The 19613-nt window shown below is 37.8% G+C and overlaps 1 protein-coding gene across 31 annotated transcripts in view; it reads right to left on the reverse strand.

The window, feature by feature from the left end:
* FER (FER tyrosine kinase) overlaps positions 1-19613 on the reverse strand; it is a 441906-nt gene that overhangs the window by 406191 nt on the left and 16102 nt on the right. For 11 of the 31 annotated variants that reach the window (XR_011425641.1, XR_011425638.1, XR_011425627.1 and 8 more), the window contains exons 2-3: positions 18867-19012; positions 8163-8228 (exon numbers count right to left, since the gene is read on the reverse strand). The exons of 6 other annotated variants lie outside the window; for them this stretch is intronic. The gene's annotated coding sequence lies outside the window, so the exon portion shown is untranslated. The remainder of the gene's footprint in view (positions 1-8162; positions 8229-18866; positions 19013-19613) is intronic. 14 more of the 31 variants (XR_011425626.1, XR_011425637.1, XR_011425629.1 and 11 more) reach the window with 2 other exon arrangements.

Genomic DNA, 19613 nt, shown 5'->3' on the forward strand with positions numbered 1-19613 from the left:
CAGGAGCCGGCCCTGTGGCCGAGTAGTTTAAGTTCACACGCTCTGCCATGGTGGCCCTGGGTTTTGCCAGGTTCGAATCCTGGGCACAGACATGGCACCACTCATCAAGCCATGCTGAGGAAGCATCCCACATGCCACAACTAGAAGGACCCACAACTGAGAATATATAACTATGTACCGGGAGACTTTGAGGAGAAAACGAAAAAAATAAAATCTTAAAAAAAAAAAGTAAGATATAGAACTTGGTATGCTTACATTGTATAAAAAGGAGGAAGAATAATAGAAATTAATTTTGCTTATAAGTGCATAAAGTATTTTTAGAACACATAGTGGCTGGAGCACAGCTGTAAGAGGGAGACTTTTTATTGTATATCCTTTTGTACCTTTCAATTTTGTTCTAAGTGAATGTATTGATATCATCTATTCAAAAAATTAATTTATAAAGTAAATTTTGAAGAGAAAAAAAAATTAATGAAAGCTGGACTAGTTCAGAAAAGTTTCCTAGAAATGGCAAGATATGAGCTAAGGCTGGAATAACAACTATGATTTAGATTACAAAAAATCAAAAGGGAAATGTATTTCAGGAAGTAGCAGCAGTATGAAGCAAAAAAAGTGAATATAATGTGAAGTAAAGAAAGAAATGGCTCCAAAATCAGGCTCTATATGGCAAGTAGCAGAAGATGACATGCCAATTTATTTCCTGCTATTCCACTGTTCAGGAAACTAATAAGACTCAAACTCCTTTAATTAATTGATTTTTAAGGCAAAATAACAAGGTTATGAACATGATTTTTTTTTTTCCTGAGGAAGATTAGCCCTGAGCTAACTATCTGTTACCAATCCTACCCTTTTTGTGCTTGAGGAAGATTAGCCCTGAGCTAACATCTGTGCCAATCTTCCTCCACATTATATGTGGGATGCCACCACAGCATGGCTGATGAGTGGTGTAGGTCTGTGCCCAGCATTCCAATGCACAAACCTGGGCCACCGAAGCAGAATGTGCTGAACTTAACCACTATGCTACAGGGCCAGCTCCCCTGAATGTGATTTTGAAAATGATTAATTTGCTGGTGCTAGTTACACAAGTTTGTTCAGTCTGTAAATTTCATCAAGCTGAGCATCTATGATTTGTGCACTCTTCTATATGCATGTTATAATTCAATAAAAAGAGAGAGAGATCTTCATCTGGAAACTAGGTATAGAATAGCTTGAAGAGAGATAAAACATAAAATGCAACACAAGAAGGCAAATTAATAAGTCATTATAGCAATATAGCTTGAGAAATAAGGATCTATAATTGACAATGTTATTGAGAATTAAGATGAAAGAGCCCCAGCCTGGTGAACGGATTTAGGGAAAAAAAGAGAGACAGACAATCCAATGACAACTTGGAGCTTTTACCAAAAAAGAATGATGACAATATCAATAGAAATAGAAGAATGAGAATATGGAGCTACTTTAAAGAAAATACATCCATTTGAGTGAGAAATAAATGCTTAGGTAAAATATTAAGGCTAAAGATCCAAACTTGAAAATTAACTGCTTAAAGATGATAGATGAAACCAACAGACTGAATGCTGACAGAAAGCAGAGAGTCAAGGACAAAACCCATGAGAATCTGTCAATCGAGGAATGGGAGGAAGAGAGGCCAAAGGATCAAGATTAAGCAAGCAAAAGAATAAAAGACGTTTGGCAGAGTTGCAGATGCCAGCATGAAAACGAAGATATTAGCAATGTCAGATGTGACAACTGCCTATGTGAAAACTACAAAAAAGTCATTATTGGAATCTTTGGCTAAAGTCAGTACAGTGAAGCAGTACCTCAGAAGCTCCTACCACCAATAACTAATGAAAAGAACAAAAAACAGTTTTTAAGAAAAACCAAAAATTTAAACATAGGAGCAAATAAAGAAGTACAATTTTATGTCACAAGTTTCACAACATGCTTTCAAAGGAAACAAAGAGAAAATTCTGGTGCTCTAGGCAGCACGGCAATGTGCTCAACAGTATCCCAACTTCCAGAAGATGTTCTGAGGAAGAAAAGTTAACAAAATCCTGAGAATTTACACTGGATACTCTAATACGAATAGAAGCAGGCAGAGAGTAAGGAGGCCAACCTAGGGAAAGTCAAGTAAGTATCTAAAGAGAGAAGTCCCTCTGTGCCAGGACAGGGCCTTGGAAAATGCAGGGAAGGCAGCCTTGGCTGGCCATTTTCCAGGGCTCTATGAAGAACTGGTGGATGAAATTAAACACAGGAATACATGATGTTTAATGGAATCTCATAAGAATGAGTAAATCTCAGGGCCCCCAAGAAGACCAAACTCAGCCCCAGCCAATATCTCCCCAACACTTTACCTCTATGCTTATATGACAAAGAAACCAAAATTAAAAGTAAAACCCAGATTTTGCTCCAGACAAGATGTCACAGACCATTCGTCCCATCTCTTTGCCACAAAACACAACTATAAACACTGGATATAGCACAAGAGACAACCAAAGAAGACTGTGAACGGTGGGAAGACGACAAACTTCTTTGGTCCTACGGCTAGAAGAACAGCACAGAGGCAGGGTGTCTTGTGTTCCCCTCACCCAACAGAAGAAAGTGATCCAGACCCAACTTTTCCCAACCTCCAATCTAGTGAAAAAAAAAAGGCAGCTAAGTAGGCTAACTCCTCTCAGAATGGAACAGGAATCCCTCCGACATCAGGCAAGCCAGACACCACCAGCAAAGGAGGTTGATTATGAGCCTCACCAAAAACAAACAGCCAGGGTGATCACTCTCCTTCCTTGCTAGGCCTGAGAGTCCCGTTTTCTGCAAAGAGAAACTGAACCAGACAGGAAGCACCAGTAAGAGAGACCCAGCTACAGCAAGCAGCCCAGTCAGGAAGCCTTCTTGTCCCTCTAAGTCCGAGGATCCCCCTCCCCACCCAGAGACAACAGAACAGTCAAGCAGAACAGGCAAAAAGGACTAAGCTTTAGCAAGAGGTCTAGTAGAGGAGGCAACTTGTTCTCCATGGGTGCAAGACTCTCCTGTCCTGCCCAGAGACATCAGGGCAGCCAGGGGGCACAGTAAGGAAATCCTAGGTCACCACTTCCCTACCAATAGACATCTAGCAGCTCAGCCTAAGAAAACATCTTCTGCTCCCTGAAACAGCACTAGCAAGAACCAGTAGGAACCCCAGTAATACCAGACAAAGAAAGCAAAACAAAATAACAGCACAAAAACTCTGAAAATTAAACTGTCATTGAAACCACAGCCCACAAAAATAGGCTGAGGTCTGCATGATAAACCTAAATAGAGTGACTGCCTATGAAAATAAAAGACTGAAATAGGCCCCAGAGGGTCCTAACATAATAGACAAAATATCTAGGATTCAATGGAAAATCACCCGTCATACCAAGAACCAAGAAAAAGCACAACTTGGATGAGAAAAGTCAATTGACCAATCTCAACACCTAGATGAATCAGATGTCGGAATTGTCTGAAAAGGATTTTAAATCAGCCATCGTAAAAAAGTTTCAACAATCAATTATAAATTTGCTTAAAACAAATGTAAAAATAGAAAATCTAAGCAAAGAAACAGAAGTTATAAAAATAACCAGATGGAAATTATAGAACTAAAAGATGCAATAACTGGGGCCGGAGCATTGGCACAGTGGTTAAGTTCACCCATTCTGCTTCGGCAGCCGGGGGTCTGCCAGTTCGGATCCCGGGTGCAGACATGGCACCACCTGTCAAGCCATACTGTGGCAGGTGTCCCATATGTATAGTAGAGGAAGATGGACACAGATGTTAGCTCAGGGCCAGTCTTCCAGGGCAAAAAAGAGGAGGATTGGCAGCAGATATTAGCTCACAGCTAATCCTCCTCAAAAAAAAAATGCAATAACAGGAATAAAATACTCACTAGATGAGTTCAACAGTAGACTGGAGATGACAGGGGATACAATTAGTGAATGTAAGGACAGAGCAATAAATAGAATTCACCCAATTCAAACAACAGAGAGAAAATAGGCTGCAAAACAATGGACAAAGTGACCTGTGGGACAATGACAAAAGATCCAATATTTGTATCATCTGAGTTCCAGGAGAGGAGAAAGAGAGAAAGGCGGAAAGAAGTATCCAAAGAAATATGTCCGTCTTGGTGAATAAGATACCATATAGCTACGGAAATCAAGACAGTGTGGTATTGGTAGAGGGCAGACAATCAATGGAATAGAACAGAGAACCCAGAAATGGACCCACTCAAATATCCTCAATGCTTTTTGACAGAAGTCCAAAAGCAATTCAATGGAGAAAAATAGCCTTTTTAACAAATGGTATTAGAGCAATAGGATATCTCTCGGCCAAAAAAAAAAAAATGGACCTTAACCTAACACCTTACACAAAAACTAACTCAAAAGGATCATGGACTCAAATGTAAACATAAAACTGCAAAACTTCTAGGAAAAAAAAAAATAGGAAGAAATCTTCAGGATCTAAAGCTAGGTAGAGTTCTTAGACTTGATACAAAAAACACAATCCATAAAAGGAATAAATGACAAATTGGGCCTCACCATAAGTAAAAGCTTTTGCCCTGCGAAAGCCCATGTGAATAGGATAAAAAGACAAGCTACAGACTAGGAGAAAATATTTGCAAACTACATATCAGACAGAGGACTAGCATCTAGAATATATAAAGATCTCTCAAAATTCAACAGTTAAAAATAACAATCCATTAGAAAATGGGTAAAAGACAGGAACAGACATTTCATGGGAGAGGATATAAAAATGGCAAGTAAGCACATGAAAAGATATTCAACATCACTAGCCATCAGGGAAATGCTATTAAAACCACAATAAGATATCACTACACACCTATCAGAAAGACTAAAATAAAATATAAGGACAAGACCAAATGCTTGTGAGGGTGTAGAAAAACTGAATCACTCATTTGTTGCTGGTCAGAAGACAAAATGATAGAGTCATTCTGGTTTGTTATAAAACTAAACATTCAACTACCATATGACTCAGCAGTTGTACTCTTAGACATTTATACCAGAAAAATGAAAACACAGTTTACACAAATACCTGTATACAAATGCTATAGTAGCTTAATTTATAACAGCCAAAAAAGCAGAATCAGCCCAAATATCCTTCAACAGGTGAATATATACCATAGAATGCTACCCACAGTAAAAAGGAACAAACTTTCGATATAGGCAACAACTTGGATGAATATCCAGGAAATCCTGCTGAATGACAAAAGCCGATCCCAACATTACATACTATCTGATTCCATTTACATAACATGCTTGAAATGACCAAATTCTGGAAAAAGGACAGATTAGTCGTTGCCAGGGTTTAGGGCCTGCAGAATGGAGGAGGGAGGTGAGTGTGGTTATAAAAGGGGAACACAAGGGATTCTAGTAGTGTTGGAACTGTTTAGTACCTTGATGGTAGTGGTCGATAAATGAACCTAGACAGGTAATAAAATTTTATAGAACTTAATATTTGCACAACAATGAGTACAAGTAAAACTGGAGAAATATGAATAAGATTAGTGGATTATGTCAATGGTAATATCCTGGTTATCATATTTACCATAGTTTTGCAAAATGTTACCATTCAGGGCAACTGGACAAAATGTACAAGGGATCTCTCTGTATTATTTCATACAACTGCATGTTAATCTACAATTACCTCAATAGAAATTTCAACTAAAAACAAGTAATGCCCAAACCTCAAACTATAGCTAAGAGAAAGAACAATAACGTACAGAGGGTGTCACAAATTTAGCTTCATTCCTCCAGAAGTAATTGACAGAGCTGTTATCCATAAGGAAGACGAAAAGAAATTGCAAGGAAATTATACAGTCACATTGTAGCCTAAAATTACAGAGAGAGGAAGAGACAGAGATGGGGAGGACAGTGATTTATATTAAAGACTGATTTGTAATGTAAGTTCCAATCAGGCAGGGAGTTACTCTGTTCTCTTCCCCCAATCTATCTCCAGTGCTTAAAACAGTGCCCTGCATACAGGCGACAAGAAAGAGCTGCTAAATGAATTAACTGGTTGAAGCTACACAGCATTGCGTATGCACTTTCTCATGTGTCCCACAGGCCCCTTCTTCATTCTTTAGGATACTTGGTAATACTAGGTATTAATTTTACAACTCTAACCTACAGGTTAAAATTCAAACTCCTGGGCTGACCCAGTGGCATAGTGGTTGAGTTCACACTCTCCACTTCAGCAGCCCGGGGTTCACAGGTTCAGATCCCAGGCACAGACCCAGCAGCGCTCTTCAAGCCATGCTGAGGCAGCATCCCATACAAAATAGAGGAGGACTGGCACAGATGTTAGCTCAATGACAGTCTTCCTCAAGCAAAAAGAGGAGGATTGGCAATGGATGTTAGCTCAGGGCCAATCTTCCTCACAAGAAAAAAATTCAAACTCCTTTGCCTGGTAATCAAAGCTGGGCCCAAACAACTTTCCACTCTCAACAACAGCACCACAACTTACTACTTATGGTTCCTTAATTGTCTCATGATCATACACCTGTCCCTTTGCAGATGTTGTTCCTTCAGTCTAAATGTTTTTCCTCCCTTGTCTGCCTGGAGAATTATCAACACTAAACTTTAAAGTTGTATTCTCTGTGCAGGTTTCTCTGACGATCCCCACAACAAAACCACCCAGGCCAACTTACGTGCTCCCTTTTCTCAGATCTCAGGGATCATGTATGTACCTGTGATGAACATAACACTTCTCATAGTATATTTTAACTATTTGTTCAGTTCTATTTCTCCCATTAAACTATAAACAACACGGAAATAAGAATATCACAGATTTTTCATCTTTATATTACTAGGGCTTAGGTTACTACCCAGAATACAGTAGATATTCTATTTACTATAAACAATTATAAGAGTGAATCCATTTTTTAAAAGATCTGTAAATAAGATTTTAAAATAAAAAGATCTATAATTTAGTGGAAAGTATAAATCATACAGAAACAGAGTATTATACAAAAGTACATGCATATTATTAGCAAAGATGTCTATCCCTAAATAGCATCTTTTTAAAATAAAACTAGTAAAAATCCTAAGAAACTATTGACTATTTAGATTTATTTAAATCTATCTTATTTAATGGTATTCAGTTTGGTATTTAGGATCAAGTGAATTATGCTGAGTTTTCAACTCACTATAAATAGTGATTAAAGACTTTAAAAGAAACATTAAAAATTTCTATACTTTCAAATATTAGAAGTTCAATTTGCATAAAATAGATCTATAAATACATACTTCAATGGAAGTTATCAAATAGCAAAATATAAAACAGGTAACGAGTTTCCTTGGTGGAATAACAGAATTCCCATGGTATTTTTTGTAAGTTAAGGATATATGCAAGTATTTGCTCTAAAATGTCTCCTGTTTTTGAGCTTTTGGCTCCATAACTGACAACTTTCACATTCTCCAAGTACACAGATGAAAATACTGTTTTTATATAGCATAAAGAAAGTTTAATCTGTATTGAGTATTCTCTTTCAAGTAAGGACAACTTGTTTTAACACAGATAATGTCCTATGGTCAAAAATATTTCATTTCCCTTATTTTAACATTGACAACAAGATTCAAACATAACACTGAAGGTATGCTAAAGTAGAAAAATCAGCAAAGAACTAAATAAAAACTGTGTAATAGGGGCCAGCCCCATGGCCGAGTGCTTAAGTTCATGCGCTCTGCTTCGGCAGCCCAGGGTTTCGCTGATTCAGATCCTGGGTGCGGACATGGCACCACTCATCAAGCCATGCTGAGGTGGTGTCCCACATAGTACAACCCGAAGGACCTACAACTAGAATATCCAACTATGTTCTTGGGGGCTTTGGAGAGAGGAAGAAGAAAAAGAAGAAGAAGATTGACAACAGATGTTAGCTCAGGTGCCAATCTTGAAAGAAATCAAAACTGTGTAATAGAAAAAGGAAACTTTTCATTCTTCCCCCAACAGATATTCTCATGAGCTAGCAAGAAATTCAATAGAGTTTGAATTTACAATCTGTGATTAATAAAATCTATCAAAATCAGTTTATGGTTCAAATTACTTTATCAGAATATGTTTATTCTTTGATAAAGACTATAAAATCATTAACCAAAGTACAAAAATAATTATCTAACAGTATTTCTTACCTTTTGTATGCATCAATACTGAGAGAAGTCAGAAACAGTGGCTGTTTGAATAAAATATTCAGCTGCCTGCAGCAAGACAGAAACAAAGTCACAAAAGCCACTGAGTGTGCAAGAAATAACCACAGTTACAAACCAAAAAAGTGATCTCATGTGAAACAAAGTGAGGTGCTTTTCAGAAGCAAACAGGCAGGAACTAACAATCACCAAAATTTAACTTGAAGACATTGTTCATCACCAGTTTATGTATGCTGACCTTGGCCACCTTACAGACAGAATATTAAAATTGCTCCTATGCTTTCTTTATGTGAAAGCGTGGCTTCTACCTTAATTTAAAATAAAAGAGAAATTCAACTGAAACAGCACTGGACTAGCCAGGCTATTGGAACAGCATTAATGGATGATGATGTTCCACGGAGAGAGAACACTTAATAAAAACCGTGCAAGTCTATAAACAAATGAACAACATGTGTGCCTTTAAATTAACTATTTTTTTAATTTTAAAAATGTCTTTGAAGTACTGACATTTAAAATTATACAGGGAGAGCAGAATTATTAACAGAAAGTTTTTCTGTGTTTTGTTATTAATATAAATCAACAGGTATTTATTGAGTAACCATGAGAAAGATACTGTTAGGGATACAAAGATAAATAAAATCTGGATTACTGAATTCAAACAATTTACAGTGTAATAAGAATAAATACACAAGATCACAGGTAACGATGAAACAATTCATTCAAAATTCATTCAGCAACATGTATTAAGCACTTGTTTGCCAGGCATATTTCTCAGTGCCAGGAATACCAAGACACGTAAGACTATAGTACCTACTCTCAAGAAGTTCACACCCTACTAGTGGTGACAAAAATGGAAACAAACGCCATATAATTCAACAGGTTCACAAATACAAACTGTTATAAGCTCAGTGGGGATAAAGAGGAAGGATGCACAACATTTCTAGAATCCATCAGGGAAGGCTTCACAGGATATAAAAGCCTGAGGTACAAAATGCTGCAAAAACACAGAGAAAGGAAAGAACACAGCAGAGGAGGGGACTTAAGGTTTTATTAGAAAGAGAATCTCATTTTGCCATATATACATGTACCAAATCATCACCTTAAACTTACACAGCATTATATGTCAATCATATCTCATTGAAGAGGTGAAAAAATATTTTTTAATTAAAAAAAGATAACAGGGGCTGGCGTGGTGGTGTAGTGGTTGAGTTCGCGTGCTCTGCTTCGGTGGACCGGGGTTCAAGGGTTCAGATCTTGAGTGCAGAACTACATACCACTCATCAAGCCATGCTGCAACAGTGTCCTACATACAAAATAGACGAAGACTGGCACAGGTGTTAGCTGAGCGACAATATTCCTCAAGCGAAAAAAGGAAGATTGGCAACAGACATTAGCTCAGGGCCAATCTCCCTCATCAAAAAAAAAGAGAGAGAGAGAGAACAGAGCCAGCCCTAATGGCCTAGTGGTTAAACTTCAGCGCACTCCACTTCAGCAGCCTAGGTTCGGTTCCCAGGCACAGAACCACACCACTTGTATGTCAGTAGCCATGCTGTGGTGGCAGCTCACATAGAAGAACTAGAAGGACTTACAACTAGAATATATGACTATGTATTGGGATTTGGGGAGTGGGAAAAAAAAGAGAGAGGAAGACTGGCAACAGATGTTAGCTGAAGGTGAATCTTTCCAGGGTCGGGGGGGAGAAAACATTGTTGATAAGACCTGAGAGATATTTATGAAAGGAGTATACATATGTACGTGTGTGTGTCTGTCTGCAAAGGTGTTTGTAGGAGGTGGCTTTGGAAGCAGACTGCCCTGGGTTGAAATCCTAACTCTACAATTTAATAGCTATGTAACAGAACCTTTTAATTCACCTCCTGGAAGCTCAATTTTCTTTAAAATGAGGATAATAATACCGACTTTGCAGAGTTGTTGTGAAATGTAAACAAGCTAAAGTATTTAATGTGTCTGGCTTTAGATAGACTTAAAAAGTGGTCATTACTGGAGTGATGTCAGCAGCATGGTGGAGTGAGCTGTTCCCTTTGTCTCTCCCTTCTAAGTTACAACTAAATGGACATTTATTAACCAACAGAGGATTCCCTACAAACCACAAAGGACGCCTGAGAGATCCACACAGCCACAGATGTGAAGTTGGGTAGACTGGATCCCCAGATGGCAGTGGAAGTGGGTGAGCAGACCCCTTCCTCTCCCCAGCAGCAGTGATCCAGGTTGTGGGTCCTCATGCAGTGGCCAGCACAACTGTAATGGAGGGCAGGAGTAGACCAGCCAGAGAGCAAACACTTTCAGAGTAGTAGCCCAGCCTGAGGGAGCACCAACAATGCCTCAGTGGCCCTGCCCATGGGAACACTCCCCAATAGGCAGCTGCTCAGCCCCCTCAACAGAGCCCTGCCCACAAAGTGCAGAGGCTCAGCAGAGCTGCCCGTGACCACAGAGCTGGCCTGCACATGAAAGAAAGCAACCATCCCTTCCCACCTAGTGCAGCAGCTAGGCCAGTCCCCTGCCAAGCACAGTGGTCCTGGCTGCATGAGAACAACCTGCCAGTGGAGCACAGAGGCCCTGCCTGCAAGTACATGTGTGACCCACCGAGCAGCAGAGGCCAGGCGACACAAACGCAGAGCTACCCTATGCTATGGCTTCCAGCAGACAGGGTGAGATCAAAAAACACAGCTCCTGCCCCCTCCCAGCAGTGGCAGGTAGAATCTGCAACCTGATATTGCCACAAATGCACCAGCAAAGGATCAATTCATTAAACACCACGAGGAGCTAAAGTAACACTTCAGAGCACAAGGAAAATGACAAGTCTGCAGAAACCAATTCTGAAGTCACAGAAATTTACAATCTAAACAACAGATGGGCTGGCCCACTGGCACAGTGGTTAAGAACACATGCTCCACTTCAGCGGCCTGGGGTTCACAGGTTCAGATCCCAGGTGCAGACCTATGCACTGCTCATTAAGCCATGCTGTGGCAGTGTTCCACATAAGCACGGAGGAACGCTGGCACAGATATTAGCTCAGGGACAATCTTCCTCAAGCAAAAAGAGGAAGATTGGCAACAGATGTTAACTGAGGGTCTATCTTCCTCACAAAAAGAATTTTTTAATTAAAAAAATAATAAATGACAGAGAATTCAAAATAGTTGTCATAAAGTAATTCAACAACTTACAAGAAAACTCAGAAAGACAGCTCAACGCACTTAGGAATAAAATTAATAAGCAAAGGGAATACTTCACCAAAGAGATTGAAGCTTTAAAAAGAAAACCAAACAGAAATTCTGGAGATGAAGAACACAATTAATGAGATAAAAAATAAGGTAGAAACCATAAAAAATATAGCTGATGTTATGGAGGACATAATTAGTGCTTTAGAGTAAAGAAATACATAAATGCTTCAGCTGGAGGAGGAGATAGAGAGAATTAAGATTTTTTAAAAATGAAGAAATTATTCAAGAAATATCTGACTCAATTAGGAAAACCAACATAAGGATTATAGGTATTCCAAAGAGAGAAGAGAGGAAGAAAGGAGCAGAAAACTTACTCAAATAATAGCTGAGAACTTCCCAAAAATTTACATATTTTATATATTTTATATATAATACGTATATGATATAAAATATAAATATAATTATATACATTTATATAATTATAATATATATTTTTTAATATTTAAATATTTACTTATTAACATGTATTATATATAATACATGATATATAAAAATATATTTATATACATATGGTCTATCTTTCAGAATGTTCCATGTCCACTTGAGAAGAATGTGTATTCTGCAGTTTTTGGATGGAATGTTCTACATAGCTCTCTATTAAGTCCATCTGGTCTAGTATTTCATTTAAGGCCACTATTTCCTTGTTGACTTTCTGTCTGGATAATCTATCCATTGATTTAAGTGGAGTGTTGAGTTCCCCTAAGATTATTGTGTTGCTGTCAATTTCTCCCTTTAGGTCTGTTAATAGTTGTTTTGTATACTTTGGTGCTTGTGTGTTAGGTGCATATATATGCACAAGTGTTATGTCTTCATGGTGGAATGTCCTTTTTCTCATTTTAACCTGCTCCTCATCTCTCATTGTCTTTTTTAGCTTGAAGTCTGCTTTGTCTGATATAAGTACGGTAACACCTGCTTTCTTTTTTAAGCTCTTTTTTTAAAAATTTGAGTTCATAATAGTTTACATCATTGTGCAATTTCAGTTGTACATTATTTCTTGTCTGTCACCACATAAGTGCCCCCCTCCACCCCGTGCCCACCCACCACTCCCTTCCCCTGGTAACCACTGAACTGTTTTCTTTGTCCATGTGATTGTTTATATTCCACATATGAGTGAAATCATCTGGTGTTTGTCTTTCTCAGTCTGGCTTATTTTGCTTAGCATAATTCCTTCCAGGTCCACCCATGTTGTTGCAAATGGGATGATTTTGTCTTTTTTATGGCTGAGTAGTATACCATTGTATATCTATGCCACATCATCTTTATCCAATCATCGGTCCATGGGCACTTGGATTGTTCTCAAGTCTTGACTATTGTGATTACCCCACCTAGCTGTTATTTGTCTCCAAATCTGCCCCTCAATCTCCACTTGCCCCAAAATCTTATTCTCTAGTTCAACTCTTAACTTCACCCATGGAGGTTTTAAGGTCTGTAGTCTTCTCCAAAGACCCATTCGATCCAACTCCATTTCAAGTGCCCACTGCTACTGCCCACAGCCTGAATCCAAAACTGCTTGATCTCTGCAATGGTAAACATTAATATTCTAGTTTTAGGCTACAACCTACTACATTCTGTCTCTCTCAAGTCTTAACTGCTGCTATACCTACTCTCTGACCTCCAAGAGATCTCCACCAATCAAATTATTTTCCCTAAAATTTATTAGCTTCCCCTATATTCTCTCCCATCTAGGGTGAACAGGCCACTTATCATCCAGAACTAGGATACTTTTCTGAGTGAAATGAGGTGCTACTCTTTATTATGCCACGACAACAAGTGTAAACCTGCACTATCCCAGGCAAACTGCAACATACAGACCCCTACTTCTTTCCCTACACATACTGAATCAAATGACTTCCCCAGATTTTCTGTGTTTCTACTGCACTTGTACTAACTACCTCCAACTCTGATTCTGACTCTGAATCCTTGTTGACTCCTCTTAGCCCCCTTTTTTTAAAAGCTTGGCTAACTCTTACTAGTATTTCAAGATTGTGCTCACGTGACCTTCTCCAGGCAGCATCCTCTGCCTCTGCTCTTTGATATCATAATACTCGGTAATGACAATGTCCTATTCATGATTATATCTCATGTTTCTCACCTAATGTCGGCATATAGGCATATACACATAGATGCACTCAAAAAGTCTTAAAGTTTTACTCTAATTATCTCATTCATTTATTCTACAATGCATCATATGAAAAAAGATCACTTTTATAATTTCATACAGATTAAACAAGTCAAAACAAAGGTACTTCTAAATTAATAGATAGCAATTATACTAATAAAAACTAGCAGGTATTTTTCTCAGCCTAAATTTTTAAAATTTTATCTTCCTCATACATTTATTTACTCTGGTTTTTTTGACTATTATTCTCTGCTAGTGATTCTGTCCTCTTGTACATCCCACAAATTTTGGAAGTACATGGAGCATAAGTAGAAATCAAAGAATAAGCAGGAAAAGCATATTTCAGAACATGTACATCAAATGGTCCTATTTTACAAACTATAAAAACATAAGCAATGTGTTTTTGAATATATTGTAAAAGTCCAAATTGATATATATCAAACTTTTAACATTAGCTATCTCCTGAAAGTGAGACTTGGAATAGTAGGAAGAATGTCACTTTCCATTTTATGTATCTCTAGTTTACATTTTTATAAAAAGCAGGTATTTGTTCTGTAATTTAAAAAATATATTAAAAAAAGATTCCCCACAAGTTTTTTTTTAAGGCTGAGGGTTATGAAGGTAAAAATCAAATTTCACAGATGGAATGCATTAAAAATTATTTCTCCTTATATATTTGATTTATTTTTATTTAGAAAATGACAAAGGTACTTATATCATGATCATTACTTCTCTGAAAAATCTTCCAATTGTATTCCCACTCACAGAATGCTTCTGGTTTCCACCGAACAATTTCATCCCTGTTCTATATCCTGGGCTCCTGAACCAATTCTAGCTCTAACTGAGCACCTCAATAATGAATTGGTCGAGTCACAGGTCTTACCATTACTGTGGTTGCACAGCAAAGGAATCTTTGTCTTTCTGCTCTATGTCTTACTAAAGCCTTTCATTCATTCATTCATTCATTCATTCATCTAATAAGTACTTATTAACTGTCTACAATATGCCAGGGACTGAGTGAAGTCCTATGTATACAGAGATAAAAAGTACTGGTCACAGCCTCAGGGAGCTTATTAGAGGAGAAGCAGTACTAAGATGTAACAATAATTGCTATAAGGAATCCCTGCGCAAAGAGTAGTAAGAGCACAAGAAAAGTATAATCTAATGCAGGCTGGAGCAAAAGGAAGGAAAAGGCTTCACAGACCTCACTAACCCACTTAGAGTAGTCCCTTCCTCATTAACACTTTTTTCCTTTCCACTCAACCAAAATATGATTCTCCTCTCTTTGAAAATACTGCTTAAAAGTTACCTCCTATTCCCTCCCCTCAAATTCCAGTTGTTCCTAAATGCCATATAATTCTTAAAGAAAACCCACCAAATCTGTGAAACTCAAAAGCATGCAAAGCAGGAAGAAAGAGAACACTCACAGAATGCCAGCTCTACATAAGTACCAGAGAGAGCAGGTACTTAAATCTTTTCTCATTGTGCCTAGCTCTGGTGGTCTCTAGTAACTTGTTTATTTATCATTTGCATTTATCTACTTCCCACTTGAAACTGAGCATTTTTCAAAGATGAAGGCTTAGACTGCTACTGCTTTATAATGTCCAGAGTCTAGATATATATTCCTAGGTATAACCAACTGGTTAGAAGGTAGGGATGGGTAACGGTGGGTGGAGGAGGAACTCCTGCAGACTTCTGTTGTTTTAAATGAACTTCAATGGCTGACTAGTGCCAGTGGATCAAACGCAACGTAAACCTCCCAGTTTTCTTAACTTTAACTTAATGCAACTAAATGTAAAAACCTCAGCCAATGTATACCTACAGTTGGAATGATGTTTTTCTTAAAAAGCTTGGAATAAACAACTTTATCTCCAGCAACCTCAGAGAATTGCAAATAAGTTTTGAATGAATAATATTCTAAGAAACCAGGAAATTCTCAAGAGAGACATTAAGTATATACAACCTATCTCTCTTAAAAGAAAATATAGATCATGAAAAACAAAAAGAGGGACTGTTCAAGATTAAAAGAGAATAAAGAGACATAAGAATCAAATGCAATGCATGAATCTTGGGTCCAAAAAACTCAAAAAAAAAACATTTAGGGACAATTGGGGAGATGTGAATATGGACCATTATATTAAACATACTCTTAAATTGCCATTAATTTTCTTATATGTGATATTGATATTATGATCATCAAGGAAACTATCCATGCTCTTAGGATATGCATGCAAAAACATTCATATTATCATGATCTCTTTAATATAGTTTCAAATGGTTTTAAAAATATATAAATATATAAAGAGAGAGAAAATGTAGCAAAATGTTAACAGTGAGTGAATACAGATGAAAGATAGTATGGGTTTTCATTGCCCTGTATTTTCTATTTTTCTGTAGCACTCAACATTTTCAAAATGAAATGTTGAAGGAGTGGAAAGATAGAAAGCACGGGAGGAGGCCAGCTTACTAAAAGAAAACCAGCTGTGTGATCTTGCACAGGTCACAGAAGCTCTCCGGGCCTCAGCGGAAGGAGGAGGAAGTGGATGATCTGTAAGGTTCTTTCCAGCTATAAATCCCATTATTCTACTACTTCTAATCAGTTCTAAAACTCAAAAGAGAACAATATGCAAAGTGGAAAAACTCATCGGACTGTTGTAAGGATAAAATTAAATGAAGTGTTTAAAACAGCTAGCCAAAGGCCTGTCACATAGAGCACAAACAATAAATATTAACTCCTCTCTTTTGAGAAAACATCTTAGAAATTCTTCAGCGAAAAAACAAAAGAAAGACAGGACTACCAATTAACTTAGAAGAAATAAGTAACAGAACTGGAAAGATTTATTTTAATATCTATTCAATTTCAGTTTGCACCTAAAATATCAATTTGAAGAGGCTGAACATAAATATGCTCTGATGAAGCCACAAAAACAAAAAGATAAATGAACCTCCTAAAAGTCTGACAGCTGAATGCTTTAAGTGAGCTTAGGATGCTCCTGAATCTGCAAAAAAATATCATATATCAGAACTTTGGGTAACAGTCTGGGAAGATTTCAGACGGGTTTAAAATTTTAAGACTCATCTCTTTTAAAAAGAGAGAATAGGGGATAAGCCTTAAAATCCAGTATAAAAGTATAGTCAGTTATTTTCACTTCCAGAAAGATCCTGAAGTTAAATAAAATTAAATTCATAATTAATTAAAAGCATATAGCTAAATTTCAGGGAGAAAAGCAAAAAAATATTAACTAGTACCTATCACAAATTTGCCAGATGTTTTTATTTCCAGCACTAACATTACTTCTAGCATTATAATTAATTTCCCTATTGGTGAAATAACCAATACTTGACATAATGAGAAAGAGAGTTGTCTAAAAAGTTTCTGCACATGATGCCAGCATCCACCCAGCTGCTCAAAACCCAAAAATCCTGAAGTCATCCTTGAGTATGTTCTCTCTTTCCTCATCCAAACTATCCACAAGTCCCACAAATCAAAAAAAAAGTATCTTAAATCCATCCCTCTCTCTCTTCTTGCTAGCACCTTGTCAGGCCGCCACTCTCTCTCACCTCAGCTCCTAAAACTGCCAGCTCTCACTTGCACCTCAGCCAGTCCATTCCTCACACAACAGCTAAAATGATGATATCATTTAGACTAAAATACAAACTTCTTGCCAAACTCTTCAAAGCCCTGCACATTTCTATAACCTGTTCCTACCCATCTCTGCCTCTCTCTCTCACTAAGTCAGCCACACTGAGGCTTTTGTTCCTCAAACTCACCAAGCTCTTTCCTCCTTCAATCTTTGTACCCACTATTCCTTTTTTTTCCTGCCAGCTTTATTGATATGCTATTGATATATAACATATGTAAGTTTAAGGTGTACAATGTGATAATTAGATACATGTATATATTGCAAAATGATTACCACAATAAGGCTAGTTAACCTCTCCATTCCTTCACATAATTACTATTGTGTGTGTGTGTGCGTGTGTGTGTGTGTGTGTGTGTGTGTGTGTGCCAGATTTAAGATCTACTGCCTTAACAACTTTCAAGTATATAATACAGTATTATTAATTATAGTCACCATGCTGTGCGTTAGATCCCCAGAACTTATTCCTCTTATAGCTGAAGTTTGTACCTTTGACCAACATCTCCCATTTCCCCCACTCCCCAGCCCCTGGCAACCACCGTCCTACTATTTCTATGAGGTCAGCTTTTTTAAGATTCCACATTTAAGTGAGACCATACAGTATTTGTCTTCTCTGCCTGACTTATTTCATACCACTATACCTTCTAATGAAAATGCTTTCCCCACCAAAAACACTACACACACCCACACCACCCACTCTTGAAATAGCTCCTTCTCATACACAGGCTTCATCTTAAATATCAACTCCTTAGAGGAGCCCTTTGTGATCACCTATCTAAAGTAGCTCCCAACTCCTTATCTCCAAATTATCTGCTTTTTTGCTTTCCTTCAAAAAATTTATTACAGGGGCCGGCCTAGTGATGTAGTCGTTGGGTGCACGTGCTCCGCTTCAGCAGCCCTGGATTCGCAGGTTCAGATCCAGGGCACAGACCTGGCACCACTTCATCAAGCCACGCTGTGGCAGCATCCCACACAAAACAGAGGAAGACTGGCACAGATGTTAGCTCAGTGACAATTTTTCTCAAGCAAAAAGAGGAAGATTGTCAACAAGTGTTAGTTCAGGGCGAATCTTCCTCACACACACACACACACAAAATTATTACAATTCATAATTATTTTGTCTGGTTCTTTTAAAAGCTGTCCCTCCCCTCAAAAACATAAGCTATAAGGATGGGATATCCCTTATTCATTATTATATCCTCAGAAGCAGCAAACTGCCTAATACTTAACAGAAGCCTATCAATGTGCATCAAGTAAATGAATAAAATAGTAAATGAATATATGACTATATTAGACAATGGACTAATAATGCTATTAACAGAAATACAGAAACCAGGAGAAGCAAGCACTTGAGATGAAAAATAAGATATACTCAGTTTGGTGCCAGGCACTTGAAAATATAGGACCAGTGGACACACAGGTTGGAAAAGAGATATGGATAGGAATTCTGCTGATTGTAAGTGTTAGTTGAAAAAAATAATAATTACATCAGAAATAAGACAGAATTCAGTAGGATAAATGACAAGCAAAAAATAAATAACACAAATATAAAATGATTGGAGCCTGCCTAGGCAGGAGAATAACCTAACATAAACACCAAAATCAAGACAAGTTAAAACTATTTCAGTTTCAGAGGAAAAAAATATATTTTTTTTTAAGTAATTTACTAAGAAGAGTAAATTAATCCTACCTTACTACTATTCATTGATGGTCATATCTTAGCTAAAGTAGCAGGTCCATGTTGAAGGATTACACATTAGAGATGAGGAAGACACTTGAGAAAACGTGCAGTGAAGTCTCACGGGAATGATCATAGGTCTAGCCAGAAAACATGAGCTGCAAGAAGAAATTCAAGGAGTCAGAACTGTTCACTACAGAGAAAAAGGAAAAAATGGACACATGGAGGATAGTAGGCTACTACTGGAAGTCAAATGTGGCAGTTCATCACGTTCACCACGTTAAGAATATGAACGCTGGGGCCAGCCCAGGGGCATCGTGGTTAAGTTTGCACACTCTGCTTCGGAGGCCCAGGGTTCGTGGTTTTGGATCCCAGGTGCAGACCTATGCACCACTCATCAAGTCATGTTGTAGTGGCATCCCATGTACAAAAAATAGAGGAAGACTGCCACAGATGTTAGCTCAGCAACAATCTTCCTCAAGCAAAAAAAGAGGAAGATTGGCAACAGATGCTAGCTCAGAGCCAGTCTTCCTCAACAAAAAAAAAAAAGAATACAAATGCTATACTTACCCAACGTGTTTATCCCCTGCTTACTCTCTCCCCTTTCTTTCCACGACTTTCACAATGAGTAAAGTATTTCACCTTCTCCCGTAACCTATTCCCTCAGTTTTGAAGAGGTAATTAATGCTTTTCTCCTTTTTCACAGCATAAAACTACTTCAAGCTTGAAGCACATCAGAAGCAGCAAGTGACTACACTT

Source organism: Equus caballus, chromosome 14 (assembly GCF_041296265.1).
Source record: "Equus caballus isolate H_3958 breed thoroughbred chromosome 14, TB-T2T, whole genome shotgun sequence".
Classification (NCBI taxonomy): Eukaryota; Metazoa; Chordata; class Mammalia; order Perissodactyla; family Equidae; genus Equus; species Equus caballus.